We start from the raw sequence: 24,217 nt of genomic DNA on the forward strand, positions 1-24,217 counted from the left end.
GAATGCTTCAGTCCATAGTGAAGATTATTTTCCAAGTCAAATGAAATTGTGGAATTGAGGACTTGACATTGGCGTAGTCTCCCAACTGTCACACTTGTGTACAAAAACTAATAACACAGGACACACTGCAGTCTTCTGGACTGGTAGAGTTTATTTTTAACTCTGTAACTCTGAGGTAAGTTATAGAAATTTGGTATTCATTGCCACTCAGCTTCCTCCTCAACTCCCTGGTGGTAAAGATCTACTTCTCTTGGTTGTCATTGTGCTATATTTACTTATATTCTCTATAGATCCTCTTTATTCATTATTTTTTTCTAAAACCGATTTTTTTCTTTTCCATTCAGGAAAATGATGTTGTAAAAATCACGAGACTCTATTTTCTTAGATAAGTGTTGAACCTGGACTGTTCCTTCTAGTTCTACCAGTTGCTTAGAGTATTCTCCCTGAGAACATGTAGTAATGTGACTAATCTGTTACATATAGTTTGTTCTGTCATGTTTTCTCTGTGGAAAAATTGTATAAACATTGTCGTGCTTTTCTGTGACAAGATGTTGCTTATGTTTGTGAAGGTTTGTTATTTATGGGTGTGTTAGGAAAGGTGGCTTGGAGAAGAGAGCTGACTTGCTTCCTCTGTTTTTCTGGAATTTCTTTTCATTCCAGCACTGCTATTATTCCCTGAGTAGCCTCGTTGCTACCCCAGTAATCTTTGTTACTGAGCATAGTTACTGACATGACTGAATACAGTTTTTTCTTTCAGGGGTACTTTCAAAATGTGTTTAAAGATGATGGTCCAATGGGTGTATTTATGATAAAATCTGACAGTTTAACAACTTTTGGATAGTTTGGTATTTCTGTAGATCTTTGCCGTAACATCATCCACAATAGCTTTGGGACAATTGTAAGTTAAATTACTTCATGGAAGTGGCTTCAGCAAACTTCAGGTAGATCAGTGTAATCCTCTGAATATGTCAAAGCCATTAATGAGAAGTTTCTCATCAAATTTGACTTCAGGTGCCATGTTTGGTTTTGAAATCTGTATTCTTGCTTTTGTGACAGTTATGTTACAAATTTTCCTCATCTTTGATGATAACACATAAAACAAAACTGTTTCTTGCTTTAAAAAAAAAGGGCATTAGAAATAAATGTGACTCAAGTATTGACAATTTCATAGACCACAGGTTGTAGGCAGCCTTCTTGTTCTCAGTATTATTACTTTTAAACATAAACTCGATTTATGATGAAGAAGCTTTAAAGCTTTGTTTTCTAATACCATGCTTTCTCTTCAGCCCTTGTTACTCTGCATCTCTGGGCTGGAATAGACATTATTCCAGCTTGTTTAATCTCTTTATATTGAACTACTAATTCTATTAATGTTTATGGTGGGGAAGACGTCTCTAGGAAATGTTTTCCTCTGAAAAAATGCAATATATTGTGTTTCTAAAGAATAAGATTCAAAGGCCTGAGGAAAAAAACTACCTCATAAATGATTACTAGGAGCACATGTATAGCAGCCACAGTGCTGTGAGTTGGCCATGCTTTTGGGGAAATGAAAAATTTAACAAGAAAATATGCTGAAGAAGAATACGGGAATATCTTGTGCCTCCTAAATTCTGAATGAAAAAGGTAAACACCTTATTAAAAAACCCAGTATATCTATCAGCCAACTGAATTGCTTTCTGGAAACACATTAGTTTTAGGCTATGTAAGCAGCAGTTATTAGTGTTCATAGTCAGTTTTATCCAAGAGATGTGTCCTCCAGCAGGTCTATACCAATAAAACTGTGCCTTAACTAGGTTTTACATTTTGCTTATACATGTCCCATCTGCTTGGAGTATCTCAGCCCTTGCTCCTAAAATGATTATCAGAATACCCTGTTTTTCACCTCTATTTTTTTGGAGTATCATGATTTATTCCTCAAAGAAGCATGAGTTGAATCTACCTCAATCTCAATCAGGGTCAAACATTGGCATGTACTTAACTGAAAGTTTATTGTTATCTTGATTTAATTGTAGAAATAGAACAATGGAATAATGCAGTCTATTCACTATTCTAAATAATTCAAGTGACTTTATTCAGATTCCTAAGAAGTGACTGTCAGTGTGGGATTTGGAATAGCAAGTATTGCTTTATGCTTAACAAAACACGGATAACTGACAGCCCCTTCAAATGGGGAATGGTTCATTTTTGTGATGCAAAACAGATAGCTTGGGTGGGAATAATATTGTGTATCTATATGCAGGATTAAATCCCAGGCAGAAAGCACAGGCAGATGAAAAAAATCGTATTGCTAGTCTCCTTTTTTCCTGCAGTAAAACTGAATATTTCACAGCCCTCAGGAGAGTAAGGCAAGTGGCTGGTTAATGCATCGACTGTGTTTGACGTACCTTATAACTATTTTTGAACTTTCAGCTCCCTTTTTTAAACATGAGCAGATTGTTGCTGTGATTGAATAGCTTTCTCCAGTAAGAATCTTGTGATAGGAGATTTACATGTTAGAGAACACTGTACCTTCAACATAGGCAAGCAGTATTTCTGACATCATTGACAAGCAAAATGCTCAAGAGCTAGGCACTCATCTTCTGCAAAAACTGCCTTCATCCCTTTCATCATTCTAGGAAAGCCTTGGTTTCAGGGAGTTTGTTTTTTAATTAATTTATTTTAAATAGTGTCACGCACATTTTGAGTAGCTGAAATTTGCATTCTTAAAACTTGTGGTCCATGGAGTTAACTCTGGTAGCCAAAGCAATCAGATGGTGCTTAGGAGCCTATTAGTCCAGCTTCTTGCTATTGCACTGTGTCACAATGGTGAGTCCTTCAGTATCTGTCACTTGCAAACCCGCCAGCATCTCAGTGCATGAAACGTCAGGAAAACATTTCTGGGGATGCTGCCAAGGGAAGGGCTCTGTGTGCTTGGCCCTTTTCCCCCTGTCTGGATGGTGCTGTGTGGGATGGCTGCTGGAGATCAGCCCCAGTGACACACAGGACTCCATGAGCTTGGCCCTTTCCCCCTCTCTGGATGGTGTTGTCTGGCATCGTTGCTGGGGATCAGCCCCAGTGACACACAGGGCTCGGTGCCAGCCAGGATGGAGGCACACATGGAGGGCAGATGGGTGTGTAGCAGCTTTTGCCTGTCATCCTTCTGGGCTGCCATGCTCGTACCCAACTGATCCAGCAACCATTTCACATATGAACCCTCTTGAAAGGAACTGTTAGACTGATAGCTTCAGTGAACTCCCACTGACATTATACAGAAAATGCTTTGAAAAGCATTTCAGAACCCCAATGAGTTAAAAAGCAATTTATGCATTTCAAAAGCTGTGCTGAAGAGGAATATAATATTTTTATATTGTTCTGGTGAAAATGTATGCTTAAGGAGATGTTTCAACCTGAAATAGGCAGGAGGAGAGCAGGTGGCAGCTTTGGGTGTCTGGGCACAGCTCCTCTTGGTGGTGGCAGCTCTTTTGCTAGTGAAGGGGCTGCTGTCTTCAGCTGTCCCAGAGGTGCTCCTGGTTCACTGTGGTTGGTCACAGTCAGGTTTGCTTGGTTTAAAATGTAATTGTTCAAAGCTACAGTCAAATACAAACCCTTCAATCAACTGTTTTATTAGATTGCAAAAACCCAAAGTTCATAGAACCACAGAATAATTTATGATCAAAGAGTCTCTGGAGGTCACCTGATTCATTTTCCAGTCAAATTCTGAATATCTCCAAAGATGGATATTTCACAGTGCCTCAGGTCTTTTCCATTGCTTATCTTATTGTGAAATTTTATTTAAACCACAGGTGCATAACCACAAAAGTGCAACATTCCCATATTTACCCATTCTAGTGCCCTTCTTTGTCAGGCAGAGCAGGAAAGCTAATAGGGAGTAAAAAGGAGCCTTGAAATGCAACTGTAACCTGGACTCAGGAGGATATTAGAGCTTATATGAGTACAGATTATTTCTTATTTCATATAGTTCCCCAATAGGCTTTTGTATTTTCCTGTTTAAATCTCTGAAATTGAATCTCTAATAGCTGCAGCAAGATTCCTAAATACTCCATGAAAAAAATCAAAACCCACTCTTTATTGAAAGGGGAAAAAAGCAAGAGTATTTTTGGGGAGGTCATACCTTGTAGGAAAAATATACAAAATCCTTTGAGGCTCTTGCTTGTGGGTGACATTTTTGTCTGTTTTGGCAGGTGGTCTTAACTTATTTTCCTATTTTTCTATCTAGTCCCTAAGGAAAGCTCACAGTCACTGTGATCCTGGACATTCTGTGCTTAATAGGTAGTGTGAAAAATCCTGATGAGAATGTAGAGTAACACCTGTGTAATCACTCATACAAAGGACACTTTTGTGAACTGCATTTCTGTGAGGACACAAAATTCAAAGAGGAGCTTGAACGTGCTTTTTGTGTTCAGAGGAGGAAAACCGCGCTTCTTGCAAGTCTCGAATCCCGTCGTCTCATTGAGCTGCTCCTCAATACTTTCATGTTCAAGGGTTCTTCCTTCTTGCCCTGTCCACATTGTCTGGTCTGCCTCCTGTCCCTGCCTGCCTGCTATTTGGGCAGCAGCAAGGAGCAGTCCCAGGCTGTGCCTGCATGCCCCTGATGAAGCGCCATGCTCAGATGCCGGCATTTGTGCCGCAGGTTTACGATCACTGCATCGATCGGTGTCTCCATTTAAATGATTTATCTTTGCTCTTGGCTCGCTGTGAGCTTTTCCACGAGTTGCAAGGAAAACTGATTTTATATATGTGTTTTTTAGCAAGTTACTCAGCTTGTTACTCATGTTATCTGAAGGAAATGGGATAAGAACTGGGAAGTAGCATGGTGAGTACCAGGGTATGTGCAGGGCCTGGAGCTGTCCCAAAGGATTGTGTGATGGGGTGGCTGCAGACCTCACTCCCTCTGCCCTGCGGCACCAAAGCCACACCTGGCTCTGAGATCTGTGAGCAGGCTGCTCAGAGCTACTCTGTTGGGTAGGGTCAGCTCCTGCAGGTTTTAGAAAGCATAGAGTTTGGAGTATTTAGAAGTCTGTCATTGAATCAAATCCCCAAGGAACAATCCATTTTTGGTATATCAAAATAAGTATATTTTGCTTATGTAATCAATCCTAGGATGATAAATATTTTGTCATCCATTCCAGGCAATTTACTTCATTGATTGACATCAAATAGTTATTGTATGATCAATATAATTTTCATACCTCACTTTTGCTGCAATTTCACCTACTTTTTTAAATTTATTAAAAGCTATGGTTCAGTTTTCCTTTTTATTTGAACTCAGAGGCCTCATTTTGTTTTCTTCTCCTGATTAAAAAATATGTTGTCAAGACTAACCTGGAGTTACGTAAATCAATAATGCTACACAGAAAATGAGAACAAATTGTACCTCTCATTTGCATAATGGACAAGATCTAAAATGAATTCCTCAGGTTAATGAGTGTCCTCAGGGTTGTTTGTGAGAATGTACAGCCCTCTGTGACACCAGTGTGTTACTGATTGAAAAGTATGGCTCAGAGTCAAAGAAAAAAGAGAAAAAAATCAGGAGCAATCAGGTTGGGGGACTCCATACTAAGCTTTTAGCTTTAGTGCATTGATTTTTGGATGCCTGCATTGAGCTTCACTATAAGCTGAGGATACAAATTCAGATTTACCCTTGCTTTGAGGTTCAAACTCAACCTAATCTCACCTGGGGTTTTGGCTAACTGCAGCTGAGTCCCCAGGTTTCTGTCACACTGACATAAGGTTATCTTTGTCTTTCTCAGAAAGAGCACAGTGCTCCCCAGAGGGATGGGAACACGAACACCTTGTGCAGGGTTATGCAGCTTGGTTAAGTCAGAAAAGTCTGAATCTTAGATGAGACAATCACAGGGCCAAAAATTGCTAGAAGCAGGCAGTTACAACAGCATTAAAATGTCTCATATTTCCTATTCTGTTTCTGCTCCATTACCTCTATCCTCTTATTCCAGGCAGTTAGCCTCCTCTTGCTCCTATTAGCTTGCTGTGAAATGGTAACGTGGCTGGAGGAGCACAGGATACTGCCAAAGGTGGCCATTCCTGCATGGAGAGGAGAGAGGATAGGAGGAAACCTTGCTTTGGCTGGAGTGCTCTGCAAAAGGAATTGCTTTTGGAAGCTTGCACTGTGACTGTAGTTGGATATACATTTATGCTGATGGCAAGAGGGGAATTCAAGGCATAAGGGAGGGCCTATTACCTCCCCACCCAATGTAACATTTTTTATTCCAAAGAGGAGGAAGCTGGTGCTACTCAAAGTTCAATTGAAGATAAACAAAACAAGTGTTTTGTTCTTAAGTGTTTTATTCTTACTGATAATGAACTGTAGTAAATGATTTTTACCTTAACTATGCACCATGAGAAGGGCTTCTACAAAAATTAAATTACACATTAGTAGAGTTCATGTAATGTGAGAGAATTGGCTCTACAGATCAACCACTGCACAATGACTCTTGCTTTTTTCCCTGTTTAATGTGTACCTTGAATATTGCACTATAAGAGATGATCTCCTTTAGAGGATTGTTCTGAAGAAGGGAAAGTTCAATGGTCAAGTGAAGAAGGTGTTTCCAATTTACAGTGCAGTGACTTGTGGAGATTGGGGCCACTCTGACTTCTTTGTGCTTCAGGACTCGAGCTGGGAAGGCCCCTGTGTGTGCAGTAGGACTGCTGCAGCCTGGTCCCTGTCACTGCTGCCCTGACAGCACCTCTCACCCATGCAGCAAGTCCCTGGGAGTTCAGAACCACACAGGCTTTTTCATCTGCTGAAACATTTCCTTGTTGGGAAATAGGGCTTGCTGTACTGGGAGTCAGCAGGTGTATCGTGCTGGTTTGTGGGGTCTACTCTGTTTTTCTGTACAGGCAGAATATTAGGTAAACATGTTTTTTCATATGTAAAGAATATTTGTTTATTGAATTTACTGTACACACACACAGAATTACATCTTTGGGTTTCTTTTGTGATTTTTATATGGCCTTTTTTGCTGTGTAACACTTCTTCCAATTCTGCTGCATCTTGCCTATGATCTATAAAGCTAAGAATTATGGAAAAATTCCCAGGGATTTGTAGACTTCTGAAAACTGAATCCTACTTAGAAAACTTAGTGAATTAAATTGCCCCAATGCCTGTGGTTTTGAGAATTTTCAAGCCTTCTACATAGAGGAGAAAAAAAAAAACTACATTAAGTAAGGAGAATTGTGCAAGCTGAACCCAGCAGAGCTGCTGTGCTTTACCTATCATTCTTCAAAAGGTGTTTGATCCTTAGATAAAACATTTGTTAATACTTTCAAGATTTCAGCATAACATCTTTAAAGATTTTCTCTTTTTCTACAGTAAAAACCTAATAATAAGTCATAATTTTACTTAAGTGTTAAACTTCTTTCATAATCTGAAACTGTTCACCCTAGGCATTCAATAACAACTGTGCAACACAAAAATCCTGAATCAGGAAGTAAGATGATGAAATAAGACTGGGGTAAATGGGTTGAAGGTTTAGAATAATTTCGGATTGATTTAACTCTCTGCTAGCAACATGAAAAAGATAATCTTTTTATGTCATTGATAGGCAAATTTTGGGAAATGCTGAATGCAGGGCACAGAAAGTAATTAGAAAAAGAATTAAAAGATGAAAATGTTCTTTCAGATATAAAATCATGTTATTGGATAAACTAAGGTTCTGGAAGCCTTATTCTCTCTCTCTTTTTTAATCAGTTTGCAGGAAATGGAGCAAAGCAAACAGAAAAGAGTGGCAGGGTGTTAATTGCAACCTGATAATTAAAGTGAAGCATAGTCAAGGAACAGATATCCTCCCAGCTTTCAGCATGAAAATGATGATGGGCAGCATCTCTGGATGCTCAGCGCTGTTTTGATAACCCTGGGAAGCTGCTGCAGGGAGAGCCTCAGTGACACACAACTCTGTGTCTGAGAACACACATTATCAGGTGGGGAGTTTCATGAAACTGTTTTTTTTCAATTAATCTTTTTTTTCCATCTCTGCCTTGGTGTCTGGGCTGTTGATGGGTAGGAAATGGAAAGGATGAGCTCCCTTGGTGATAAAAAGCGTGGGCGAACAGGCGGCGGTTGCAGGGTAATGGCAACAGTGCCTTGTGTCAGTCACAGATGAGTACTGAGAGATTAAATAGATTAAATGAAAATAAATGTAAGCTAATTGAATTCAGTGATATAGGAGAAGAAATCAGAGGAGTATAAAATTAGGCTTAAGATGGGCATTATTATTTTACTTTTTGTCAGCTCTCTTTTTGGTTTTCCAGAGTTGGTAGCTTTTTGAGTCAGAAGTGAAAACAAAACAAGAATACACTCTGAAAGAAAATTAACTATTTACCTGTTTTACAGGTTTTAGACTTTTTCTTACAACAAAACAGTTTTGCAGAAGATTTGCATTGTTTCAAAAAGATTATACTTTGACACCATCTTAGATTGAAGTTGCTTGGGTTTTCTCCATGTTTTTAGGTAAGATGACCTAAAATTTGAGTTAAAAGAATCTGTTTTTGAGTTAAAATGTTCAGAAGTGTGATGAACTGTGACAAAACAATTGTGATTCATTTTCTAGATTTTGTTGTGACTCACAGAGGTAGTGAGGTTAAACTCCTCTTCTCCTGACACGACCTCCCCACTTCAAGCATGTGTTTTATGGAAGAATATAAATTTGTGAACTCATGAGTTTATATCCAGTCAGCAAGATGGACCACTAAACTTAGGAACAGTACAGAAAATACAATAGACATGAAAGTCTGAAGAGAATAATGGGGAGAAGGAAAGTTTTAAAATAATCAGAGCAAATTGAAAGCCAAGCTGTATGTGTTGTGTTTTTCTGGGCCTTGTATTTGAGAGAACTGTGAACTTGAAGCAGAGGATGAAGGGTTTGATTTGAATATGAATGTCTGGCAGGGTCTTAGCAGCATGAAAAGGATAATTTTGGCAGCAGCTTTTGAATAGGGTGCTGGGTACAAGCTGAGATATAAGTAGGCTACCCAGGCTATAGCTAAGATCAAGGATGAGGTAAGGAAAAACCACAAAAAGCAGATAAAATTCACCTGGGTGCAAAAAGCGTCCTGCAGAAGCATGCATGACTTTCACTGATAGCTGGTTTGTAAATTTTATTGGAATACCAAGGGTTTGGTTGGCAAACAGAGATTTCCCTCAGGCAGGCAGGCTATATTTTATGGTATCCATTTACAGGCACAGTACCTGAGGGGGTTTTGTGAGCATCTGAAACATAGGAGAGGTGATTAGGGTTGGGGTTCAGTTGAGACCTCGCACCAGATGAAGGAATTTGTAGTAAAGATGAACTTTACTATGTGGAGTCAGAGGTTATGGCAGGGTGCCCAAGAGAAGGGGAAGATATAGGCAGCATTGTCTAGATTCAATGACAGGCTTAAAAGATTTTTTCACACCTGAAAGCTTGTGCTGTAGAAGTAAAACATCGAAACAAATGCAATGATTAAAGAGCAAACCAAAACAATATGAAGTGTCTAGCACTTTTTCCTCTTTTCTAACAAATGCTTTTTCAATTCCTCAGTGATGATTTTTTTTCAGAGGAAAATACCATACAATTAAAGTTTAGTAGGCATAGATGAACATTGAAAAAGGCATGCACTGCAAAAGACTTCAATAATGTTTACAGCCAACCCATTTGGCAGATAAAATACTTTTCTCTATTGCTTCAAAATTTTCTGTGAGAGGCACTTCACTTTTCTTGGTATATAGAAATGTTTATTATCTTTGATTTGAAAACAAACAAACAAAAGCCTTTTTCTTATTCACATTCAGGTCTCACTTTCATTGCAGGATATTTAAAAATCTGGCATTGGCTTTAGCAGAGGAAGGAATGAACTCTTTTCAACTTCAGTTGGAGCACTTGCGAGTTTCATAGTTGATATAGCTATTTCCAGGACCTAAGGCCTTGCTTTAGAGGTAATGGAATCCATAAAATCCCACCATATGTCATAGAATGATTTTCATATTATTAATGAAGTAACCATGGATAATTGAGGGTTTTTTGACTGATAAGACTCAGGTATTAAGCTGATCCAAAATGAGAGAGGCTAAGTTCATTTACACTGTAATGAAGTGAAATTAACATTTTTGATTTCAGACAGTATGCTGTGTATTTGAGAACATTCCCTATAAATATCAGTGACCATAAAAGGTTCTTTTTCTCACCTCTTCATTATTCCAGCCAATGTTGCTTATTTTTTTCCTGAAGCTCTTAGAATTTGAATATATTGAGTTCTCCTCTGCCTTGTAATATTACTTTGCTGTCTATGATGCCATGCATTTATCACATGTTTATGGTCTCATAAAATGGTTTAGGTTGGAAGGGACCATAAAGATCTGGTTTCAGTCCTCCTGCCTTAGGCAGGGACACCTTCCACTAGACCAGGTTGTTCAGAGTTACATCCAACCTGGCCTTGAACACTGCCATGGATGGGGCAGCCACAGCTTCTCTGGGCAACCTGTTCCAATGCTTCAACACCCTCACAATAAAGAATTTCTTCCTAATATCTACAATAAATCTGCCCTCTTTCAGTTCAAAGCCATTCCCCCCTGGTTCTGTTAATACGCATCCTTGTAAAAAGTCCCTGTAGGGGACTTACAGGTACTGGAAGGTTCTCCAAGGTCTCTCCAGAGCCTTCTCTTCCCCAGATTGTTATTTTAGGAGAGATGCTCCAGCCCTCAGATCATCCCTGTGTTCTCCTCTGCACTTTCTTGAACAGGTCCACGTTCTTCTCTGCCCTGGGGACCCCAGCACTGCAGGCTGGGTCTCACCAGAGCAGAGGGACAGTCCCCTCCCTGCCCTGCTGCCAGGACTGCTCTGGGTGCAGCCCAGGGTGCAGTTGGCTCTCTGAGCTGCAAGCTCACGTTGCTGGGCCATGCTCAGCATCTCAGCACCCAGGCTGTCCTCCCCAGGGAGAAATGTGAAAAAACCACTCATTCATATACTTTGTGGCAACAAATTGCATTCTTCAATTTAGATATGCAAAGTGTAAAGTAAAATAGATGGGAAGATAATTTAGAATCAGCAATCATATTAAAATGTACCACCAATGAATACACTTGAAACTCAGTAGAACAGTGTTACATTTTCCCCCACTAAAAATAATGAGATCTGCTTTGAGATTTCTGGCTCAAATTAAATTTCAGTAAATAACCAGGGAACAGAAAATGAGTCTAGCTTGCAATTTTCCTCCCCCATTGTTTTTCAAACAGCACAAATAAATTTTTCATTCAGAATTTTGGTAATTTTTAGATTCAGAAATTTGGAGAGCTTTCACTGATGAACAAATATGTGAGCTATTTCAAAACCTGAAAATGTGTTTGTAAGTTCTGTAAATAGGAACAATTGAAGGCTGAGCTCTAAGAAAAATCTGGCCAGGATTTTATGTGCCAAGTGTTCAAGAATCTTTTCCTTAAAGTGTAAAAATATAGCCTTACAAAGCCAAAAAATTTGAAAATTATTGAGAATATTCTCCCCTCCCCCTTCATATTTCTATCATCTCCCAGTCTGAGGCATCCAAAACCACAAGGAAGGCAAATCACCATTTCTTGAAATATTTTTACGTGGCATGTTGTGATGGGGGTACTGTCATGTCCTACAATCAACTAGCAGTGGAACTTCCAAAATCTCACCTCATCTCAAATGGCTATTAAAATATATTAAAAGTTTTAAATTTAATATCAAAGCCTTGCAGAAGCAGAGCTATCACATACAGATGCAGATTAGAGATTTCTTCATCCTTGAGGTGGCTACTAGTTCCTGGTTTGCACTAGGAAGCAATTCATTTTCTTATTCCTTTTCTATTACTCTTATTAGAAATCATTTAGCTAGGCAAAATATATTTATTCCTGTTCCTTAATATGGTGCTTCAGAAAAAGAAAATATGACTGTTTTTTCATTATATTTTCAGTAGGAAGCATATTATGACTTTTATGCTGTGCATCAGGTGGAGGAGAGATGGAGCTGAGGTGATGTTTGCTGTATGTCAGTAGCTGAAGTTTTGATTTCACTGATAAAGGAACTGTAGTGTCAGCTAAATGGGCTTAGAGCAAGTTGGTTCACGTCAAATGCAGTGTAACTATCAGCAGTCTGAATCCCAAAGAAAGAGGAAAATAAAGCCTTAAAGCATCAGTAGCCCGTGGCTGAAGCACCCTTTCTCTAGGGTAAGCACATATATAGGAAACTGATGGATACAGAGGCTTCCCTGAACTTTCTTATGGAATAGTGCAGGCTGAAGAGAAGATTCTTCAAGTAGAAGAGAGGATTCTTCAAGTAGAACATGGTTCCTTTTTTCTAGAAGTTTTGCTGACTGAACACTGTTATTAGTTCTACATGAATGAAACCTGAGAGTTAGTTTAATTTGGGGTTTTTCTAGATTTACATCATCACAGATAAAGAACAAACTGAATCCATTGTCCATCTTGTCCTTAAAACCTTTTATTGCTGAGTTCAATAGACAGCTTTCTGTATGCATGAATTTTTGACTCTTGGAGAAAATCTTGAAAACTTGAAATTTCCTTGGAAGAGTGTCTCTCAGTGATTCTGATTCTGATGATAGAACCAAACTCCTCCCATCTGTAAGGTTAAACAAGGATAGCTGAAAATAACTGCAAGGGTGTTAATTGTCCTTTGAGGAAATACAGGGAGAGAGACTGAAAAAAAGCATTGAGAAATGGGAAAAATTGAGTTAGTTTCTGGAGTTGAACACATAGTAAATATACTTTTGTTTTGTATTGTATTTCTTAAAACTTTTGGATTATTTAATGTGTTGGAACTACAGTATAACCATTTCTAGATTTTTTGGATCAAATGTGGTAAGAAAGAAATAATAAATACAAGGATTAAGGGATCTTTTAGGCAGAGTAAAGAGGTGAGATTAGAGCCACTTGCTTGATGTTCATTTGTTCCTATCGTTCTTCCTTTCAGAAAGTGCTTGTATGCAGACATCAGGACAGTAAGTCTCATATAAGTCAGATCTGGTTACAGTTCCTCATACTTGGCTTCAGTCTGTCACTTGTCTTTGGAAACTTTAAATAATTGTGAAGGAAAATTGAACCATCAGCCATCAGTATGAAACAAGAATGCTTCATTTTTGCTTCGTGTTTGACTATAGGTTTTGGAGTCATGCTTTTTATGTGTGCTTTGTTTGACTTATGCAGATATTCAACTGACTAAGGAAAATCCATACCGCAACTAGAAAAAATTTTTCCTATTACACTTTATTTTGCAATTGGCTTTCATAGATTTTGTTGCAGGAAACTCCTCCATGCAGCCTGGTTTAGATTTCACATGCTAGCCATGTTTAGACAGCAAGGTTTAAGTTATTACAGAGATGGGCAGTAGTGTAAATCTTCTGGCAGTGACCTGCTCTAGTACATTCTGTATATACTCTGTATATACACATTTGCATTGTAATAACTCCTTTATTAATATCTGGGGAAATAAAAATTAAATCAGCATGAGATCTGTTTAAAAAAAAGAGTAAGATTACTTCCTTCAAGGATCTTTCATCACTATTTTAACAGCTAGAGATACTATGCAAGATGTGGCTAGTATGTGTGGGAACAAAGGATATTTCATCTCTTACTGAAATCTTCTCAGCTTTGGTAACTCCAAAACTGAGCAGGAGCTTTGTATCTGCATTGTTTGATGATATTTCCATAACATTTGTGGCTGTCCAACTTTGTTGTGAAATGAAAGTCAGGAAATCTGACTGAATGCATTGTTAACTTTCAAGAGCCTACATTTTACTTCTGCAAAAACCCTGTGACATTTTGATCTGTAAAAGTCCTTGTCCTTAAACTGGGGCAGAAAGAAAGGGTCAGGAAAGGAACCTAAAATGGTGACTGTAATTTAATGGAGAAGATGAGCAAGGTACTGTTTGGTCTGCTTGAAGCTGAAATCAAACAAATGACTGTTTTAACATGTTGAGCATGATTTCATTCCATCATCATCAGCCAGATGGAAAACATGGTGACAAGCTTTGAGTGACCAGTGACAGTATCAAAGGGCACTGTGGTCACAGTATGGTTAGCTGGCAGAACAAGGGCACCTTAGATAACTAGTCATGCTACTAGTGTAGTGCATTAATTTGTGAAGAATTACATTGGAATTAATTATGATATTTTTAATTAATTTTTTTTATATCTGGCATTTCTAGAATGCTGGCCTGCGTATTGTATATTGGGTTTGCTCTTTTTATTACTGTATTTTAGAGTCACATTTTGTTGTGTAACTATCCAGATGGGTGGAACTACAGGCCGAGTTATTTGGCTGAATTTATGATGTGTTTCTCAACAATTAAATGTTGAAGTAAAGAAGGAAATCATATGTTAAAATTATTGTAGCCTTTGTACTTATACATTTTTATGAAGAAGATGATTTGTTTTTTGATGGTATTTCAGAGATTCTTTTAATTATTTTGTGATGTTTTCCAGCTGCCCTAATACCAAGCTCCTTTGCATTTTCCTCATTCCAGAGGTGCTCTAGGGAATTCTGTTTCACAGCAAGCCTGTGCCTCCCTGGCTGTACTGTGGGAAGAAGCATGCCTTATGGTTTCTTTTGCAAAGTCCATGCATTTGATGGTGTAATGAGGTCGAGGTGTTCCTCATGATGCTTTTACAGTGTGATGCCCATGACCTGATGTGCCCTAGAAGAGAGAAAGAGGTAGTTAACTATTTATTAGCTCTCTCTATGTATGCAGCAAGAGATTACAAGCAGTCACCACATTATTAAAGAAGTCTCAGCTGATCATTCAAGCCTTTTATTTGTGCATTAAAGTAAGACTGGAACATTTGTAGTTATCCTTTCCTAGACATCCTCTTCAGGTCTCTCTCTTTTTGGAGACAGAAGCGGTGTGGGTTTTGGCCCTTGACTTAGACCTGTGATATTTCTGGCCAGTTTATCTCCCCTTTTTTTGCAGTGCTATTTAAAAGCTGGTTCAACCATTTTTTGCTACTGCTGTTTGTTTGCTTAACTAATCCTTTAATCCTATTCATAGCTTCTGTTAGAGGGTGAGGTTCTCATAATCCTTTTGGGCAAACTTGTTTTCCTTTTATTGTCTTGGCTGGTGTTCATTCAGGAGTGGTTACTATATTTTGCCATAAATATAAGGCAATTTTTAAGATAAGTACAGGGGCAATAATTGGAGAACTTTTGATTTTGAATTTTACTTTTCTGGTAGCAGGTATGAGCTCAACAAATCATGCTGCAGGGTTTTCTTGTGCCTGGTCCCATAACCACACACTTATATCTCCAGTTAAAGAAGGGTAGCATAAACCTTCTCATGAGGGCTTGGAAATCTCTTTGCAGACAGAAAGCAAAGTATTAGAGGGTTTTAGAAGAGGCCATGCTTACATATGACATTTCTGTGTTTCTGGCAGTAGATCCAAATTAAGTAAAAGTTTCCAGATTTTTAGAAAATATAATATTTTCTCTTAGAGTGGCTGAATTAAGAATCTGAAGCTTTGCCTCCCTGCCTGACAAGCAGGAGGCCCTGAGCAGTGTCATTTTCTGCCAAGAGGGAGGAAGTGGAGCTGTCAGCAGCTCTCCTGACAGAGAGCTGCTGACCACCAGGACATGGGCTGTTGGTCTCTCTAAATGCAGTATTTCTTTTTCAGGGAATGCATTGTGAATTTCAAGCTTTGCTCTTTTTCCTGTTTCCAGCATGCAGGCTCTTGGCAGTGTTATATTTATTGCAATTTTGTTGTCTTGGCAAAGAATTCAAAAGTGTTTGCATTCCTCAGTGGACCAGTGATAGAGTAATGATATGTAGCAGCAGCAAATGTTTGGTTTTTTTTTTTTTCCTGCACTGCTATCATGTTTCATAGGTGCCATACTGGAAAATGAGATCCAAAATGGAAAATAAGATGTTTGAATCCACTTTGGTAGTTCAATTGTGGATCTGCTGCTCTCCAGGGATGCAGCTCTTGAGTAGAGAGGACAGAGCCCAGGGACAGCCTGGCAGTTTTAGCATCACCTCTTTCCCAATGGAGTTTTTCTTTTGCCTGGAGAAATATCCTGAGCTATAACTGTGATTGTGGATTGCATGGACTGAGTGCTGGTGAGTGCCCCAAATTATGGACAGCTCATCTTCACATGATCTGATAAAATGGTGTTGCAACAGTGCTGCACGAGTTGCAGACTTTTGAACTACTTATGGTCTGCAGATGCTCAGTCAGCACAGAAACATGAGGTCCTTCAATAAGGCCTGCAATCAGTTTGAATTTTCTGGATAGCAATAGAGGAGGAAAATCCCCAGAGAAGCCAGGAAAATCTATCTTGCCAAGAGCTATACACGTGCAGAAACTCTTGGTCCATGTCTGGCACGGTGCATTTCCTGTGTGTGAAACTTCTCTTGCTAGAACAAGCAGCTGGTTGATGGAGACATGTGTTTCTCCAACTGAACTTTAATGACAGTTTAAACCAGCACTTGTTTATTAAGAACAAAACTGCTACCTTTTCTAGACAATTTTTTGTCAGTCTATGGCATCAGAAGAATCAATGAAAGATAGTTAATGGTTAAAGCTGGCAAGTTATGAAAATTAAATAATGAAACATAATTTTCAAAAGCTATGAAGGATTATAGTTTCAAAACTATTTAAAGTGCTTGATTTTTAACCTACTTTTTTCTTAGATATCTCAATTTTTTTAGGGTGATCTCCCTTTTAAAAAGATCTCAAAACCTGGTGAATGTTGCCATAGGTATGTAAAAATATTCCTCCTTAGAACATGAAAATCTTGAATAATACATTATGGTCAGCTAATAATTTAAAAAAATTATTTAATATATTGCTTTCTGAGATTTTTAGCTTAAAAACTTCAGGCAATTTGACCAAAAAGGCTCCTAAAACTCTTGAACGATCTAGGTGCATTACTCCTGGCATAGAATAGAGTCTAAAACACTGATAAATTACAAATGATTTCACACCAAAGTCTGCCCTGACTGTGCAAAAGCAGGAATTAATGCCCTCATCCAGACTGAGATCCCTAGGTATCAAAAAAAACATCAGAACAAGGAACTGAGTCTGAATTTTCCAAAAATGAGTAAAAGCTCTTGTTTTTTCACTTGTGTAATAGATCAAAGGGACTATTTAGTGCAAATCTGTGCAAATTTTTTGAGTTGTTGAGTTGCAGTATTGTGAAATTATCCAAAAATGTACCCCAATGAAACTTCCCATTTCTGGGGAAGGAATAATTTTTGTCCTTTAATGAGTTTACTCTGAGTTCTTTGTGAGAAGGCATGTACATATGGCACAGAGGAGACCTAAAAGTTTGTGGGATTTGATCTCTGCCATCCTCAGCTAATGCTGAGGGGAGATCAGGTACAGTGGTATGAATTTTATTGTTAATCCTCTAAGCTTGTGTAAATATTAATTTAACCAGATTAAACATATGATTGACTTTATCAGCAGGCAAAAGCAGATCACATTCCAGGCTAGCCCTATTTTGTACCTGCTGCAGAACTGGCATTGCAGGTAATGCATGATTGAAGATGGGGTTGAGTTCTGTTTATCTGTCAGGCTTAGTCCTCAACCTTAAATGTGTACAGCATGATAATATTGCATGGCATGTGACCCCTCCACTGGCATCCTGCTGAGCATGTGGCAAAGTGAGTATCCCACAGTGTAACCCAGGAATAACACACTGTCCTGGTCACTTTGGGTTATATTTTTCCAGGTTTGTGTTTCAAGTCATGGAGATAATTGGAAAACTGCAGCTGCACAGTGTGGAGTGTGCTGTGTAAGCAGAAGTCTAAACACTGTCTGCAGAGACATCTAGATACCAGGGTGTGTGTAAGAAAAACTGCTTAATTATGGACACAATAACAAACACATCTGCAGGGAAACACAGAATTCACTGCAAGGAGGTGTCACTGGGATGTAATCTACATACATTAATTGCTAGATAATATTTTTACGTTATGCAAATAGCTAAACAAAATACAAACATGCTATAGCCTTTTAACGAGGAGCTAAAGGCCTAGGACACCTCATAAATTCTGACAAACACCATTTAAAAGCGATTATGCCTCTGTGCTATAATTTTTAAGATCCTTTGTATTATTAGGGAAAATTTCAAAGGAACTACAGTCTTTTGCTCTGATGTCTACTTTTCAGGAGCATGCATGTAGCTTTCTGCATGGCTAATCCAAAATGCATGAGAGCTGTGATTATTCAGATAAGCTGATACATATGCTGACTTTCAAAACTTTGAGTGATAAGCTATTTGATTTTTCTGTATTTTCCTTTTTCTTTTCAGTATTCTCTGAAATAATAATCTTCACTACACTTATATCCCAACCACAGACATTTTATGTTCTAGCAGACACAGCTCCTCTGGCACTAGGCAGCATTTCCACCAGTTTAAGCTTCTGGATGCCTCTCAAATTTCACTTGAACAACATATGGAAATCATACTACAACTAGTTATATTTTTTGGATATGATTTTGTAAAGAAAATGTGTTCTGTTTGAAACTTGGGGTGAGGGGAGATAAACAGAATATAATAAAAAAGACACTTCTGAAAAAAACTGTATGATCTGACTTCTAAGCTCCCCTATTCTAATTCAGCAACTACTTTTTTTACATGCAGCAAAGCCTTTTATTGGTTATTTCTTGTTCTTTAATGACTTCACTGCAGGGTTGCATGGGTCGATAGGAATGCCTTCTCCAAAATCCATTAACATGGTTCTTGACTGAATGCAGTCCAGGCATGTTAATTACCATTATTCTTCAAGAATGTCAGACCTCTCAAGTTTTCTATATGTGAATTTCATGTCTGAGAATTGATGCGTTCCTTATTTATCCACAGGACTGAGTACCTTGCTGGAAATCAGGGTACAATTAGTTTAAAATTCTGCTATAGCAAATATGATCAAGGTAAAGAAATTTCTTTAATGTTGGGAAATACTTATAAACTGAAATTAAAATTATAGTATCATCTGTGCATTTCTTATCTAGATAGTACAATTCAAAGAAATTTGAATTATTTGTCTCTTCTTTTACTTCAACACATGCATATTAAAGAGAAACTTTTTTTGATGTGATTGCGTCAGGAGAAAAGATACATCATGATTGATGCCAGTGGGGTTTGACAAATAGCAACTCTACAGAAATTATACAAAAATTTCCTTCCATATTTCCTCTCAACTGTTCTGCCACTTTGATGAAATGGTAATCTCTCTAATCCATTTCTCCAGCTAGAAAAGCTGTTTCAGAAACATACCCTTCCCTGCAGTTATTACCATGATGGAACATTTATTATCCAGCAAATGAGGCATCATACTCTCTGATAATTCTCCTAAAAAAAATCTTGGGGATAGTTGCCTTCCATTGTGCATATCAATGATCAATTAAAATGTGAAAAAAAGGGTTGTATATTCTGCACAAGGCAGAATACAGACTTGTTTCACTGATCAATATCCAGTGCAGAAATATATTAAATCTTGTGTGTACAAATTCCTGCCTTGTGCTGAGGGGTGGTTGGACACCCCACTCATGCCCTAAACCAGCAAGGCTGTAGAATGTGGAGTTGTGAATTGTTTTCACATACAAAAGCCCTGGTCAATTTTGCCTTAAAAAATATGTCTCTAGTGTACTAAATGATTGTGGCTTTTGGCCCTCTGTATTCCTGGACTGTTAGGGAAGAATGAGAAACACAGCTGTAAAAAGGTATGCTACCAAAAAACCGATCAACCAACCAAAGAAACCCTTCCAAAAAATACCTCTGCAAAAATCACCAGTAGGCTTTGCACAAAGCTAGTCCCTGTTTAACTATTTGCTTTATTTTACAAAAAGGTAAATCACAAGGACTAAATCCACACAGGAGCTCTAAACCAACCATACTACTTTAATAATAATATTTTTTGTTCATTCACTTAGATTTTTGTTTACTCAGCTTAAAACACACAGATGAAGCTGAAGGTTTTCACAAGAGTTAATTTTAATGTTAGAGGGTTTTATTTATGAAAAAAAAGAAGTGATTTTTATAAAATGGTCTAAGAGTAATGTCAGAAAATATTTGCTGAGTGATATGGGTTGTTTGTCTGTCTTCAATCCTATTTTATTTTATGTGTACACACATACATATATATGTGTGTGCCTGCTATATGCAAATGCACTTAAATATAGAGCAGGTACTGTTTGTTAACTTTGACCAATTTCTTTATTGCTTTCCTTAAAATGTTCTGTGATTTTTGCCCTCTGCAAGTAGTTTCAGAAATGTTTTTGTGGTACTGTGTAACCAAAACCTCATTGAATTACTGTTCTGTCCAAGAGAAGTTTTCAAACACAGTTGAATATTAACTTGAAAATGCAATTTTTGAATAGTAATGATTCTTAAAATCTTTGTTGTGGATTCTCTTCCTTCCTATGCCTGATCTTTAAAAGTAAATTTCAATTATATGGCCCATTACAAAGCCATAATTGCATAATGAGAAAATTTAGGTTATTCATTTTTTTAACATTTACTGCTGCATTTTCTTTTATTAAACTAAAACAAAATAGATTTTTTTTTGCTTTTTTCTGTAGCTAAAGCAATAGGTGACATGATGCTCTTTGTGTTTTGCCCACTTGCAGGTTGCTGTTTGAACATTTGTGCACCACCTCTTCACCCACCACATTAGGAACCCCCTCACATTTCATTCTTACACACATGCAATGATTTTACAGAATTTGAAAGAATGTACCAAGGATGGAAACAAGACATGTTCCTGAAGAAATGTTTTATTCAACAAAACTTGCCCAACTTGAGCATTTTCCAGGTAAAGGATCTGCCTTTTTTTTCTTTTCTTTTTTTTTTTTTTCTTTTTTAAAATGTTACTTGTTTGCTTAAACACTGTGGAGTAAGTGACCTAAGAAAAGCTGCTGAGTCAAAAATGCTTTCTCCCAGAGACATTTGTGAGAAGGGAACAATACCTAAAATAGCTTGGAATCAAACCTACCTGATAATGCCATGAATATGTGAATATTTTTGTCTTACGTAGTAGGAAAAGAACCCAACCCAATGATCTCAAATCCAAATAGTTACCATAGTAACTCATGTTATGGTATATTATTTATGGGCATATTGCAACATAGTATTCATAATGTGTTACTTTTTTCAGACCTTATGCTTCTGGTTGTTCAGGTAACATTTGCACAGCTGAGTGAAAATGCCAGATCTTTTCACTTGTAGCAAGCTAACATTTCTCTATACTATCAAAAAGTGCAGAATGATGTATTTTGAGACCACTAGAAAAAAATCATAGGTTTTTAAAATTATATTTAGATAATCAGTGTAATAGAGCAAAGCAGTGCTGCTAATTTCTTTTTTTATCACTGCCATGTTTTATGGGGTGAAGGGCAGAGGGGTAACACAACAAGTAGTAAATTCCTCATCTGCTGATGGAAGGGAATGACACTTCATTAAAAACTCAATTGAAACTGCTGAAAGGAAAGCAAACAGAAGCATCACATGACTGGCTCTACTGTAGTTTTTCATAAATGCTTTTTAATAGTGTTACTTGTGGGAGGATAGAACATAAGAAAATAAAGATAGTGTAGAAAGTAATCTCACCCCTAAGGAGTTGCAGCTGGGCCAATTCTCAAAGATTAGGAGCAGGCCTGACTTTAACAGGCCACAGCTGTGAGCAATGAGAAGAAGATGCTATAAAAGAGTGGGGTGGCTGGGTGAGAGGGGAACTGGAGTCAGTTGGCTGCTTTGTGAAGAAGAAAGAGTCAGTGCTCTGAGGAGCTGCCCATGAAAAACACCAAGAAGGTGTGAAACTTTTGTGATTAGGAGACAACAGCATGGAACCCCTGCAATACGATGACAATAGTTACTTATGGTGTGAACACATAAATTAGTCTGTAAAAGGCAGACTAATTTGTTAAGCTTGTATTGATGAAATTTCAAAGTAATTTTATTCTTCAAGGATTATCTTCAGGCATTTACTAAAATAAGTACCTATGATCTTGGTAAAAGTAACATTCCCTTCCTTCTGCTTACGTTTTGAGGCACAAAGAGCAGCTGGCTACTCTACTGCTAAGGAATAGTAATGAAACTTGGTCACCTGGCTTTGCCATTCCAGCCAGGGGCCAGAGCAGGTGCTCTGTCTCTCTCTGCTCTCTTCCTTTTTATACAAAAACTGTCTTTAAAAAGTCAAGCTAGATGTTGCTATGACTGTCTGCAAATGAATGCCATTGAATCAAAGGGAAGAGTGTGGGAATCTGCACATCCAGGTCGCTCTGAAATGCTTTGTCTTTGAAGCTCATCTCATGTATGCACCAAATTGAATATTTGGATATAAATATTTAGACACTTGAGTTGATTAAGTTTACTTAACGCCCAAGTATTTTTACTTGTTATCTAATTTCCATGTTACACAGAACAAATTTTTTGAAATGAGGTGTTCCTGCCAGCAAGTGCAACTCCTTCCCAGACAGGAGGTCAGCTATCATTTGATATTCCCTTTTCTGCTTGTCATTTTCATCATTTGGCACCTGTAACTATTTTGAACACAATTTATGTCATTTAGACAGGAAATATGTGACACCTAAATGCCACAAATCATGCATATGCATCATTGCTGGCACAAATTTACATCTGTAATTATCTATACTTGCAAACTGTCATTGTTATGAAGCCTTGTTGGAGACTGGCTGAAGAACATGACATACTTCACTCATCCTCTACACGCAAATTACGTCCTGTTCCATATTTTTTTCCTGTTTGAAAAGTTATCAAAATGTTTAAAAATCAAAATTAGTTAACAATTAACATGGATGAAAGAGAAGTATTCTATGTGAGGAGTATATTTCAGCTCCTCTCTGCCCTGCACTTTATTTCAACTGTGAATGGACTTTTCAGAAAAGATATGAATATTTTATTGAGAACAGTTCTGTTCCACTATTACTCTGACTGTGCAATTAATCCACTAATGAGGAAAAAAAGGGTGTTCCCCTATATAGATTTATTTTTACCACCAATATTTACGTGGATTCTGGTACATCCTGTTGATAAATATTCTCATAATTCCTGGTTTGCAATAGAAAACAAAGCAATAATCGGTTTAAAGACAGATCGGTTTAAATCTTAGATCTGTGCAACCACAACCACCAAATCTGGTGGTTGTAGTTGCACAGATCTAAGATTTTGCTGCTGTGGTTATTTTTTGTTGGAAGACAGTAAGTTCACTCAGAAATAGGGAGGTATTTTTGCCCATTCACTGTCTGATTATTGATGCAGTTTCTCTACTACAAATTCTGATAATTTCTGAGAGGGAAGGGAAAAATTACTTCATGTGTAATCCACAATTCTTTTGTTAAATTGTCACTATGTAATATTCCAATTGTAAAATACTTGTGAATTGTAAGTATGGTCTCCTCACAATGGCAACATATTTTTTTCAATCAAAAATGCTGATGTTTAAATAAATCCGGTTGGATTTGGATGCTGTTTATACCATTGGAACTGTGATCTGAGAACTCATGCACATGTCACAGGCTCTCAGTCTAAGTATTTTGAAATATACTCAACTAGGATCCTTGAAGGGGAATTTTTGTAGTGCCTCTCTGCTGTTTGTATCATTACTTTTTTTAGTGCTTGCTCTTCCTCCTCCAACTCCAGTCTTTGAAGTGCTGTGTCTCTGTAGCCAGCTAATAGAGTTCATAGTGATTTTGAGGTTGGGAGTATCTGCATTTATTTGGAATATGTAGCTGGCAATGAAGACTCTTAACAGCCATTTCAGAGCTGTTTGGGAACTGGCTGTTGCCAGCTGGTGTCATTTTCTAATCTGCTGATGGGTGCTACTTATTTTTAACACCACTATTTTCTAAATGATAAGAGCAGAAAAAAGAGTTGGTGAGGGTAAACATCACTGTCTTTTTTTTGAAATTTTGTATTAATAGAATATTAAATGTTAAGGAAGGAAAGGCTAAGGGAAGGATTAAAAGGGGGGGGGGGAGGGGGAAGGAACAAATAAAATAATTGAGTTGAAAGGAAATTTAATCACTGACTGGCTTATAATATCAGTGCTTCACACACTCCAAAAAGAGAAAACAGAAAATGAAACACTGGGTTTACAGTTGCACAAATGGAAATAAAGGCCATAGGGAAGTCAGAAATTAAATCAATATTTTAGCTGTACCTAGGTATCTCTTTCCAGCTGATTTCTGACACCTGATGTTTGCCTGTGAATTCCCAAATCAGCCATCTGCCAA

General features: G+C 37.8%; 1 long non-coding RNA gene across 1 annotated transcript in view; it reads left to right on the plus strand.

The window, feature by feature from the left end:
* The window catches only part of LOC143694639 (uncharacterized), a 296,382-nt gene that overhangs the window by 210,119 nt on the left and 62,046 nt on the right, over positions 1-24,217 (plus strand). The window contains exons 14-20 of the long non-coding RNA XR_013183243.1: positions 7,709-7,938; positions 8,351-8,467; positions 9,806-9,931; positions 14,496-14,681; positions 17,426-17,491; positions 18,828-18,895; positions 20,594-20,778. This is a non-coding gene — a long non-coding RNA (uncharacterized LOC143694639). The remainder of the gene's footprint in view (positions 1-7,708; positions 7,939-8,350; positions 8,468-9,805; positions 9,932-14,495; positions 14,682-17,425; positions 17,492-18,827; positions 18,896-20,593; positions 20,779-24,217) is intronic.

This window comes from Agelaius phoeniceus, chromosome 8, assembly GCF_051311805.1.
Source record: "Agelaius phoeniceus isolate bAgePho1 chromosome 8, bAgePho1.hap1, whole genome shotgun sequence".
NCBI lineage: Eukaryota > Metazoa > Chordata > Aves > Passeriformes > Icteridae > Agelaius > Agelaius phoeniceus.